Source organism: Anomaloglossus baeobatrachus, chromosome 4 (genome assembly GCF_048569485.1).
Source record: "Anomaloglossus baeobatrachus isolate aAnoBae1 chromosome 4, aAnoBae1.hap1, whole genome shotgun sequence".
NCBI lineage: Eukaryota > Metazoa > Chordata > Amphibia > Anura > Aromobatidae > Anomaloglossus > Anomaloglossus baeobatrachus.
This window is the reverse complement of record NC_134356.1, coordinates 378682201-378694443: the sequence shown is the minus strand read 5'-3', so window position 1 is coordinate 378694443 and position 12243 is coordinate 378682201.

The window sequence follows — 12243 nt, the reverse complement described above, 5'->3', positions numbered from 1 at the left end:
CCAGCAGCGACCTGAGCAGCTTTCAAGCTGATTGATGGGGTGCTGAGTGTCTGACTCCCCCTTATCTCATATTGATTACCTATCTTATGTATATGACGTGAATGCATGGCCGGCCACTATGTGTTATCATGACAGCCATGAGTCTGCTGATGACCCTCATGTCTGTCATTATGAGTCTCTTGTAAACACCAGCCCATGGGCAGCATTATAGGAGGTGATGAGTTTAGCTATACATAGCAGTACTGGTGCACTGCTATGTATAGCACAATCGATCAGATAACTGTGGGTTCAAGTCCCCTAAGGAGACTATTAAATACAGTTAAAAGTTAAAGAATTTTTAAAATATGAAAAAGTAAAAAAACACGTTCAAATAACCTTTTTGTCACTTTAAAAATAAAGCAAATAAAAAATACACATTTGGTATTGCTGCATTCGTAAAAGTCCTATCTATCAAAAGGTAACATGAATTAATCTGATTGGTTAACGGCGTAACAAGAAAACCAATCACTACGCCAGAATATAGGTTTTTTGGACACTGCAATAAAATGCAATAAGAGGCTATCAAAATGTCGAATCTGTCCCAAAATGGAAAAACGTCAGCTCAGAGCATAAAAAATAAACTGTTATATAGCCAGATATCCAAAAAATGAAAACATTATGGCTCTCAGAAAATAACACAAGCATTATATTTTCTTTTACACATTTCAGCATTTTTTTTCCACCACTAAAATAATGAAAAGCTATACATGTTTGATATCTTCATACTCATACTCACCTGGGGAATCGTACAGTCAGGTCATTTTAACCATATAGTGAACGTGATCAATAAAAAACCCCAAAACTGTTTTGTAATTGCACTTTTTTGGAAATTTCAAAACACTTGGAATTTTTTTTCCATTTTCCAGTACATTATGTGGTAAAAGAAAATGGTGTCATTCAAAAGTACAACTCATCCTGCAAAAAGAAGCCCTCATACAGCTATCTGGATGGAAAAATAAAAAAGTTATGGCTCTTGGAAGTAGGGGATTGAAAAATGGAAAATCGCACATTTATGGAAGGGTTAAACAATTTAAAACAAATTCATTATATTAGATATTTATTGATTACAGATAAGTTATGGAACCAACTTATGACATCTGAGAGCTGTTAGAGTAATGAACTGAGACGTTCTTTTGCACCGACATCCACTGGAAAAACCCGAAAAGTGTTTTTATTGCGTTTTTGATGCTGTGGTTTTTGGGGATGTCAAGTTTTAAATAAAGCTGCTTTGAGTTTGATACTTGCTGGTATTTGGTTGTGACAAAACTCTATTGATACAGTAATATGCAGGGATTACATAGCTTTTCTATGTGTTTCTGCTGCACTAAAAATGCATTTGTGTTTTTTTACCTGTGGATTTCCGCATTTAATGCAAGTCTATAGGTAAAATCTGCACCTAAAACTCAACATACCCGCAGGATAAATTGACATGTTGCAGATTTGAAACACAAACCACAGGTCAGTTTGCACTTAGTAAAAAGAAGCATCGTGGGTGAGAGATATCTATAAGGCTCATTGACTTTGCTGGATCTGTAAGATGCTGCGTTTTTGACACAATGAAAATATGCAACCTCAGAAACTTATCTTGAGCACACAGACTAAACCTGCAAATATTAGGTTAGTTGGCAGGTTAAATGGAGTCTGTCACCAGGTTTTTGCTACCTAATCTCAGAGCAGCATGATGCAGGAAACTAGACCCTGAATCCATTGATGTATCACTTAGATTGCAGGGTGCAGCTGTTGTGACACAATTAGAGTTCTTAGTTGTAGTATCCAGCAGACCTCTATGTATATTGTCTGCTGACAGGGAGCTGCTTATCAGAGAAGTGGGTGTATTTAGAAAACCTCTCCATTCTTTGTAGATGGGAAAACTTGCAAAATCGGTAGTGTATCAAATACTTATTTTCCTCACTGTAGTTTTAAGGTCTGATTCATTAAGGTGTTTACTGCAGAATTCTGGCGTAAATACCATAGTAACACCCATAGCCATCATTACTGGTATGATGACAGCCAAACCTTTTCCAAAGAAATCACACAGAGGCAGTATACCAGGGGTTCCCACAATACCCCAATTCAGTATTCTTGCATCAAGCACTCCCATCACCCTGTGACATCAATCTTCATGCACCTACTCTGACAGGTCGTATCATCCTGTCTCCAGCTTACTATACTTAAATAATCTCCAAACCCCCAAGGCCAGTATATGGGCATCCAGGTCTGCTATTCCATGCGGGGCCACTCAGATAATTCTGGAATCCTGCTCCTCATAGCCGTTTGCTAGGCCAGGTTCTAATGGAACAAGCTGGCAGACAGCCGCTAGCCACATATCATAGGCTTGAGAGCCACATGTGGCTCCGAACCACGGGTTGGGGACCCCTGAGCTATAGCTAAGATTGAAGCCTTGATATTTGTATGGGGAAAAACATCTTTGCAGCATTGCAAAACCTTACAGAATAAAGAATATAATGTTTTCTTGTTTCTTACTACTGCAAATAATAATCCCATTCCTTTGTAATATGATTATTTATAATGTAATGTTTTGGTTCACTATAAAATATAATGAAGACTCACTAAGTTATTTCTGATCTATTATACATTATGTAAGGGAAAATCTATAAACTATTAAAATAAATGTAACCATCAAGAACACCATTTACTGTATATCCTAGATGGAAAAATAAGTATATGCCCTCAGTTTTGTCTTGCAAGTATTTTGTGAAATTAAGACCCATTAATTTCAGTTTATTTAATACCCGTGTTCCTCACCTGTCTCAAATCAAGCACTGGGCTAAGCTTCCTCCTTCCCTATCAGCTGGCCCTCATCTACTCCTGTAGAGATACAATGGACAATGGTAGCGGTGCACACACCTCTGATGTCACATGTTTAGGTCTTATAGATAATCATGTTTCTAAATTGGCTATCTGCATACTCAGCTCTGTTATTCCAATGTGCCTGTCTGTATACTCAGCTGTGTGGTTCCAAAATGCCTGTCCACATACTCAGCTCTGTTATTCCAAAGTGCCTGTTAGCATACTCGGCTCAGCTGCCACAAAATGCATATCCCGATACTTGGCTTTGCTGTTCCAATATGCTTGTTTGCACATCCAGATCTGGTGATCTAATATTATCATCAGGAAACTCAGTTTTACTGTTCTAATGTACCTGTCAGCATACTCGGTTCTGTTGTTTGAGGGTACCTTTCTATATACTTATCTCTAAGTTTCCAAGGCGAGTGTCATCATACTCGACTTTGCTGTTCCAAGGTGCCTGTCTGCATATCCAGCTCTCCTGTTCCACATCCAATGAGCCGTCCAGTATATCCAGTTTAGGAGTTCTTCACCTCATCAACTCCCGCAACGCCCCCAATTTGTGCTGCTTATCCAGACCTACGACTTTAAGAAGACACCTCACTCGGTGAGCCTTAAGAATTTGACTGCTAAACGTATGGATCTTTTTACACTATCCTCAGGGTTCATGTTTGTAAATGAAAATGTGCCTTGTTACCTGTGCGGTTGCAGTTTATATTTAATAGTTAAGCAATATAGACTATTGTATCAGAAACCATTGTCCTATGGGAATTTTAACACACAGTTGTAAAAGAAGACCTTGTCAGAGGAAGATGTTTCTTGCCCCCAACTCCATCCTACTTAATGCAAGGAAATTAACCTACTAGAACTGGATTCAACAAGATCTCCATTATAGTAGCTGGAAACTTAAAGGGGTTATCCGGCTTATTTTGACTTTTTTTATTATTACCCTATTGGGCTACATTGGGGCAGGTAAGTAGATAGTGACCACTTACCTGCCCTGCTGTCAGCCCCTCTCCCCCGACTCAGAGCGGTCATGTGACCGCTCTTGCCACAATTTTGCTGCTTCCGGTCATTTCATGTCAACATGAGCACGACTATGTTGACATGCAAATCTGGGAACAGCTTGTTGCCGCCCTGCTGGGCTGGTACAGTGCGTGAGCCCCCGCCCCCCTTTTCTGCACCCTCCCACACATTCCCCCGCACCTTGTACTCTCCCCGCCCACGGTGTCCCAGCCAGCACCGGGCCCCCTGCTCAGGATAGTGGGAGTACCCGTGCGATCTGTATCCCGCTCCAGTCCCACGGCTGCTCGTACTGCAGGCTCAGCAGCTTCTCACCCTGCAGCGCAGGCAGCCGCTGGGATGACAATCGCTGCTGTCAGGAGGTTAGATTAAATCATTACCTGCTGTTACGATCTCCTGCTCTCCTGCGTCAGCGCTTGTCACTGACTTCTATGCCCGCGCGTTCTCACGTCACGTCTCGCGATGCCCGAGACTGTCACTAGCGGTAACGTCACGGGCTCCCGCGATTCTTGGCTGAGAACGCGGCGGGCATAGAAGGCAGTGACAAGCGCTGACGCAGGAGAGCAGGAGATCGTCACAGCAGGTAATGATCTCATCTAACCTCCTGACAGCAGCGCTCTTCATCCCCTGCAGTGACCTGGGCTGACCTATTGATGTTAGCTCAGGTCACTGCACTGCTCTCCCAGCCAATGGGGAACATTCTGTTCTTCATTGACTGGGACAGTGACTATGGTATGGATTGTCGTGGGACCCCCTAATTGGATTACGCCAGGACCTGTATTTGTTTTTCTTTTCAATAAATTGGTGAAAGAGGGAATGTTTTGGGGAGTGTTTTTTCAAATAAAACTTTTTTTGTTGTCTATTTTTTTTAATTACTGACTGGGTTCGTGATGTCGGGTATCTGATAGACGCGTGACATCGCTAACCCCCAGGCTTGATGCCAGGTGACATTACACATCTGGTATTAACGCCATATATTACCCCGTTTGCCACTGCATCAGGGCACGGGATGAGCTGGGGCGAAGCGCCAGGAGTGGCACATCTAATGAATGCGCCACTTCTGGGGCAGCTGTAGCCTGCTATTTTTAGGCTGGGGAGTGTCCAATAACAGTGGACCTCCCTAGTCTGAGAATACCAGACCACAGCTGTCCGCTTTACCTTGGCTGGTGATCCAATTTGGGGGGTCCCCACGTTTTTTGTTTTAAATTATTTATTTAATTTAAAATAACAGCGTGGGGTGCCCTGTGTTTTGGATTACCAGCCAAGGTGAAGCTGCCAGCTGTGGTCTGCAGGCTGCAGCCGTCTGCTTTACCCTAGCTGGCTACAAAAGATAGTGGACCCCACGTCGGGTTTTTTTTTAATTTATGTTTTGGCTAAATACAAGGCTAAGCACCCTTTAGTGCCACATGAAAGTCACTAAGGGTGCCAGCTTAGAATATGCAGGGGGGTAGGACATTATATATGTCTATGTATCTATCTATCTATCCCTCTGTTCATTCATTCATCCATTCATTCATTCATCCCTCTATCTCTCTGTCTCTATATCTATCCATTTCTAGATCTACTCATCTATTTACTTTTCTTGCTGCTTCCATTTTTGCGGTCCACAAAAAAAACGAAGGCACACGGATGCATCCGTGAAAAAACCGGACCGCTTTTTGCGAACCGCAAAAACAGAACGGTCATGTGAATGTAGCCCACATGTGTTCCCTATGGGGGTAGGGGGTCAGTAAAGAACGATGGGTGGGGTCGGTGAAGAACGATGGGAGGTCGGTACAGAGCGCCGTGTGTGGGGGGAGGCTGGCAGAGCCTGATGTGGTGTGGGGTGCAGAGCCTGATGTGGGTCTGTTATTTCCAATGCTGTAGTGATGAGAGGTCAGGTGCTGGGGCAGAATACTGACAGAGAATGTGTGTGCAGAGGTCGGGGCTGGACACTGAGGCCGGGCAGGGGGCGGGGTTGGACACTGAGGCCAGGCAGGGGGCGGGGTTGGACAGTGAGGCCGGGCGGTGCCAGCTCTGACTTGGATTTAGCACAGGAAGTTATCATGTTTGCTGGAGCTGAATGTAAACAAAGAGCTGCAGAGAATAAAGGGTGAATTCAAGAGGAACAAAAGTTTGTAAATAAAAAATAACAATGTAGGGGTGTTTTATATGACAATACAGCACAGATAAACTCAAAATATTTTGATAAGCTAATGTCAGACAACTCCTTTAAGTGACGTAAGAAATGTTTTTGAAGGTGTAGAGATCTCTCTTATTACATATGCTGTACCGAGAAATCAGTCTGCACTCACCTAGTCATTGCTTAGTCAGAATATTTTTCAATCATTTTTACTGAATTGTCCCAATGGTGTTATGTTGAGCCAGCTAGTACTTACAGTATATCAAAAATTACTTTCATGACTGCAGGTGGTCATGATAGTACTTTCCAGTTGCTTCACCAGTCGTGTGCTCTCTATAAAAGAACCATGAGTAGATTCATCAGATTTGGGCCAGTCCAGTGTCATAACAGGAAATGTTCACAACATTCATACATTCATGCTCTATGTGAAGCAAGTCATAAGATATACAAATGCATCCTTTCAAATTAAGGATGACTTTAAAGAAAAACAAAATAAATCGTGTGTCAAAAAAGGGAACAGAATAAGGCTATTTTGACCACCACACCTGTGATTCAATTTGGATATCCAACAAGCCTTGGGTTCTAACAAGAGTTCTGCGTTCAGATTACTACTATATATAATAGGAAACAAGAAACCGGAGTTTGAATAGACAGACTAAATAATACAAACACAACATGAATGGCTTTTCGGAAGAGATTTCAATAGTTAGAGGACATGTTAAGGAAGTCCACAAGTAAGGAGTGGGCGACCATTTCCAGCTCCTACTAAGATCACTACTAACCACATCTGAACATCAAACCCACCCACTATGGTTCTTATCACTTGGGGTTTTCATTTACCTCATCTGCCTTCATCTTTTCCCCTGAGTTTTACATTCCTGCCTGGTTTATCATCCTGGAGGAAACACAAACAAACCTCAAGAGGATGTGTTATTGACAATGAGATAATGACACGGATTCTACACATCAAAACGTGGAATATTAGTTTTGGAAATCCTGCGTTCTTAAACTACAAATAACTGTCATCTTCAGCCAAAATGATGTCACTAACATGTGCATTGGATACATTCATTATAATCCTAATTTGTGTATTACATCATGTCCAACAAAAACATTCTCTGGCTAAATCACAAGTGAGGACCAGACGTGAAAGAACATCAGATAAACAAATTATCTGGCTCATAAATAATCAAGATTCCTGCTTTACAAATGTTCTTTTAGATCAGATATCAACCATGTCTTTGTCGGAAAAAAAAATAAAATAAAACATGAATTGGCAAAATAGATGTTAGACTATGGATTCACTATTAAGAAAAACTGAATCGATTAAAGAGAACCTGTCAGGTGTAATATGCATAGAGCCTCGAGCAGTTCTGGGTGCATATTGCTAATCCCTGCCTATCTGTCCTGTATAAACTAGTAAAGATAAAGAGATCTTTAGAAAAAGTTTTTCTAAAGATCTTTTATCTTATGCTAATGAGCGCAGGGACTAGTCCCAAGGGTGTCATATCCCCCGACTAGCCACCCTCTTAGCATGTTAACATGCCCACAGGGGTGTGCTAACATGCTACTCAATGCAGCTTCAGCAGGGGGGCCGCGCATTCCTGTGTTCACTGTGACCATTTTTCTGAATGCCAGGCACTTCCGGTCATGTGCACTAGACCTTTCTGAAGCCAGGACATCTACACCCATCTTCATACTGCGCATGACTGGAAATGGACACAGGTACGCGCGGCACCTCTGGTGAAGCTGCATTGAATAGCATGTTAGCACACCACTGTGGGCATGCTAACATGCTAAGAGGGTGGCTAATCAAGGGATTTAACACCTGTGGGACTAGTCCCTGCGCTCATTAGCATAAGATAAAAAATCTTTACAAATCCTTTTTCTAAAGATCTCTTTATCTGTGCTAGTGTATACAGGGACGGTTAGGCAGGGATTAGCAATATGCACCCAGAACTGCTCGTGGTTCTGTGGGAAAATAGCACCTCACAGGTTCCCTTTAAAAATGGCGATATGGATGCACACTTTGATTTCCTCTTGGCATCCATTTTTGTCCTTTTTGTAATAAATCCATTTTCACTATAGGTGTCTTTGGATAGGTGTATTTATCTGTGAACAATTGTTCATGGATAACATAATAAATCAACATCTGTTATCATCCATTCCCATAGACTTAAAGAGCACCAGCCACCAGGATTTTCCTATATAACTTAAAGCCAGTGCTATACTGGCACTATCAGGCTGATTCTATAAATACCTTTAGTTGTGAGCTCAGATGTATAGTTTTTGAAACACAAAAAGGTTAAGGGTAAGTTCACACAGTGCGTTTTTGGCGGCATTTTTGCACGTTTTTCGGGTGCGTTTTTGCCCAGAAAACTGCATGACTTTGCTTACCCCAGCAAAGTCTATGAGTTTTCATTTTTGCTGTCTGCACACAGCGTTTTTTTCAGCTGCGTTTTTGTGGTGACCACAAAAACGCAGCATGTCAATTATTCCCGCGTTTTTCACCGCGTTTTTCATCCATTGAGTGCAATGGGATGTTGAAAGACGCAATGAGAAACTCAAATTGTTATTATAGCTGCGTTTTGTTGCATTTTGTTGCGTTTCTAAGACCAAAAACGCAGCTATAAACGCAGGAGGTGGGTAGTAAAGTGACATGTACAGGAAGAGGATTCCTTCTGTCAGTAAATACAGAAGCGTAAATCCTCCCGGTACCGTCAACGCCGCTTCCACCTCCAGTCCTGTGCAAGTCAGCTGCCGTGCGGCGCCATGTCTGGGCGGGAGGTGGAGGCAGCTGTGAAATCAAAAGTGAACAGTAGAAAAAAAAATGTCATACTTACCTGTCTGCAGGGTCCCGGTGCCATGTCCGCTCCCAGCTCCTCTCCCGGTACCGCCACCCCTGCTGTGTGCAGTCTCCCCGGGTTCATATGCCTGCAGGACCTGGCGCTGATCACCTGATGCAGTCACCTGACGCGTCAGCTGATCGTAAGTCTCGGGGTGACGCCGGCGCCCGGCCAGTTTAACCTATCAGCGGATGCCGTCAGGAGACTTCATCACTGATTACCGGCAGCTCCTGCAGCGATCGGACAGGATTAGACTCCTCCAATCGCTCCAGGAGCTGCCGGTAATCAGCACATAAGTGAGTATTTTTTTTTTTTTTTGCACTGATGCATCATCTGATTGTATAAACGCCTTTTATACAATCAGCTGCTGTGTCATGTGATTCATATCCTTGATCCTGACACATCATCTGATCGCTTTGCCTTCCAGCAAACCAATCAGATGATATTGGATCCGGATTGGACGTCGCGGGACCCTTGACCCAGGATTACTGCGGAGGGGGGTTCTTTATTTCAATAAAGATGGAGTCACTAATTGTGTGGTGTTTTATTTATAATAAAAATATTTTTCTGTGTGTTGTGTTTTTTTTTATCTTTACTAGAAATTCATGGTGGCCATGTCTAATATTGGCGTGACACCATAAATTTCGGGCTTAGGGCCAGCTGATAATATAAAGCTAGCCCTAACCCCATTATTACCCAGTGAGCCACCCGTCACCAGGGCAGCTGGAAGAGTTGGATACAGCGTCAAAAGATGGCGCTTCTATGAAAGCGCCATTTTCTGGGGTGGCTGCGGACTGCAATTCTCAGCGGGGGTGCCCAGAAAGCATGGGCACCCTGCACTGTGGATTCCAATCTCCAGCTGCCTAGTTGTACCCGGCTGGACACAAAAATTAGGCGAAGCTCACGTCATTTTTTTTTTATTATTTCATGAAATTCATGAAATAATTAAAAAAAAGGGCTTCCCTATATTTTTTGGTTCCCAGCCAGGTACAAATAGGCAGCTGGGGGTTTGGGGCAGCCCGTACCTGCCTGCTGTACCCGGCTAGCATACAAAAATATGGTGAAGCCCACGTCATTTTTTTGTTCGGGGGGGGCAAAGAAATCCTGCATACAGTCCTGGAAGGAGGATGCTGAGCCTTGTAGTTCGACAGCTGCTGTCTGCTCTCCTGCATACACTATTGGATGGAGGATGCTGAGCCTTGTAGTTCGACAGCTGCTGTCTGCTCTCCTGCATACACTATTGGATGCAGCTTGCTGAGCCTTGTAGTTCTGCAGCTGCTGTCTGCTCTCCTGCATCCACTAGTGGATGGAGTATGCTGAGCCTTGTAGGTCTGCTCCCCCTGACTCTCCCTCCAGCATACAGTCCTGGATGGAGCATGCTGAGCCTTGTAGTTCTGCAGCTGTCTGCTCTCCTGCATACACTAGTGGAGAATGAAGAACATATGGAAGAAGGAAATGACATCAGACCTTTTTTTTCAACAATCTTTAATGGCAATGTTCACTGATTAAAAAAAACGCAGAAAAACGCAGTGAGAAAAAATGCAGCAAAACGCAGCCAAAAACGCACCAAAATGCGGTAAAAACGCATGCGTTTTTTCATGCATTTTTAAAGACGCTGCCCTTCTGTGCGTTTTTAGCGCTAAAAAACGCACAAAAACGCAGCGTCAAAAAAACGTAGTGTGTGCACATAGCCTAAGCTTGTTAAATGAACAGTTTTTTGATTGACAGCAGCTACAGCAGCTGATAACTGGGGTCTGGTTTGATAGTGATTTCTGCCCCCCTGCCAGTTGTTTCTTCCCCTATCTACTATCTATGCTAATTCTATTATAGAGGCGTTTTACTAATGGTTGTGGCTAAATCATAGGGGCTAAAAGGACCTGTGCTGATGTCATACCCATGTGACCAGATGGGGCAGTGCCTCAGCCAACAGCTGATACGAATAAGAAACATTATTTTTCTGTTGGCTTAGGCCTCACCCGTTCTGGTCACATGGGTATAACTTCGGCAAGGCCCTTTTAGCCACCATGATTTATAGCCACAACATTTTATAATGAAATTAGCATAAATAACAGATAGGGGGAGGAACAACAAGCAGGTGGTCAGAAATTACTATCAAACCCCACCCCAGCTATTAGCTGCTCAGTAGCTGCTGCCAATTAAAAAACTGTTCATTTTACAAGCTTTACTTGCTTGTGTTTTAATATATTTATCAACACCAGGTTTAGAGCTCCCTCTGCTGGGCCAGAGTAGGAACTGTGTTGAATTTAGGTACTTACTGATCAAGGGACCCCTCGCTTGCTTCCAGGCTTAGTATTAACCCCTCTATAGGGGCAACACTACTGTGACAACCAGACCACTGGGGTGCCACATTTGCACATAAAAAAACTGTAAAATATAAGTTTCTAATGTTCAGCCATGTCTGCAGCTCTGGCAAAAATTAAGAGACCACTGCAAAATTGTCAGTTTCTCTGATTTTTCTCTTTATAGGTATATTTTTGAGTAAAATGTAAATTGTTGTTTTATTCTATAAACTACTGACAACATGTCTCTGAATTTCCAAGCAATACATTTTGTATTTATTTTCTGAAAATGAGAAATGGTCAAAATAACAAAAAAATGCATTGCTTTGCACATCAAAACCCTGTCATGTCCAGCCCAATCTCCAGACCTGAACCCCATTGAAAACCTCTGGAATGTAATCAAGATAAAGATGGATAGTCACAAGCCATCAAACAAAGAAGAACTGCTTACATTTTTGCACCAGGAGTGACATAAGGTCACCCAAAAGCAGTGTGAAAGACTGGTGGAAAGCATGCCAAGACGCATGAAAGCTATGATTAAAAATCATGGTTATTCCACAAAATATTGATTTCTGAACTCTTCCTGAGTTAAAACATTAGTATTGTTGTTTCTAAATGATTATAAACTTGTTTTCTTTGCATTATTTGAGGTCTGAAAGCAATGCATTGTTTTGTTATTTTGACCATTTCTCATTTTCAGAAAATAAATACAAAATTTATTGCTTGGAAAATCGGAGACATGTTGTCAGCAGTTTATAGAATAAAAGAACAATTTAGATTTTACTCAAAAATATATCTACAAAGTGAAAAATCGGAAAACAGGATGAAACAGGGGTTCCCTTGCTGGTTTCCCATGCTCGTACTAACCTGCCTTCAAACTGGACTGGCAGCACTTTTACAATTGTGTACAGGTCGTATCTGGGTGATGTGTATAAATACAAGACAAAAAAGGGGGACCCTGCACACTGTGAAAAACCAAAATAAATTCTACCTAAAAAATTATAAATGGAGGTATTTAGAATATTATAATGGCCATTGTAATACTAGCTCAGCGCCCCTCCACGGCACCCTCCTTTGCTGGGTCGTACACTAAACTGCATCTTTT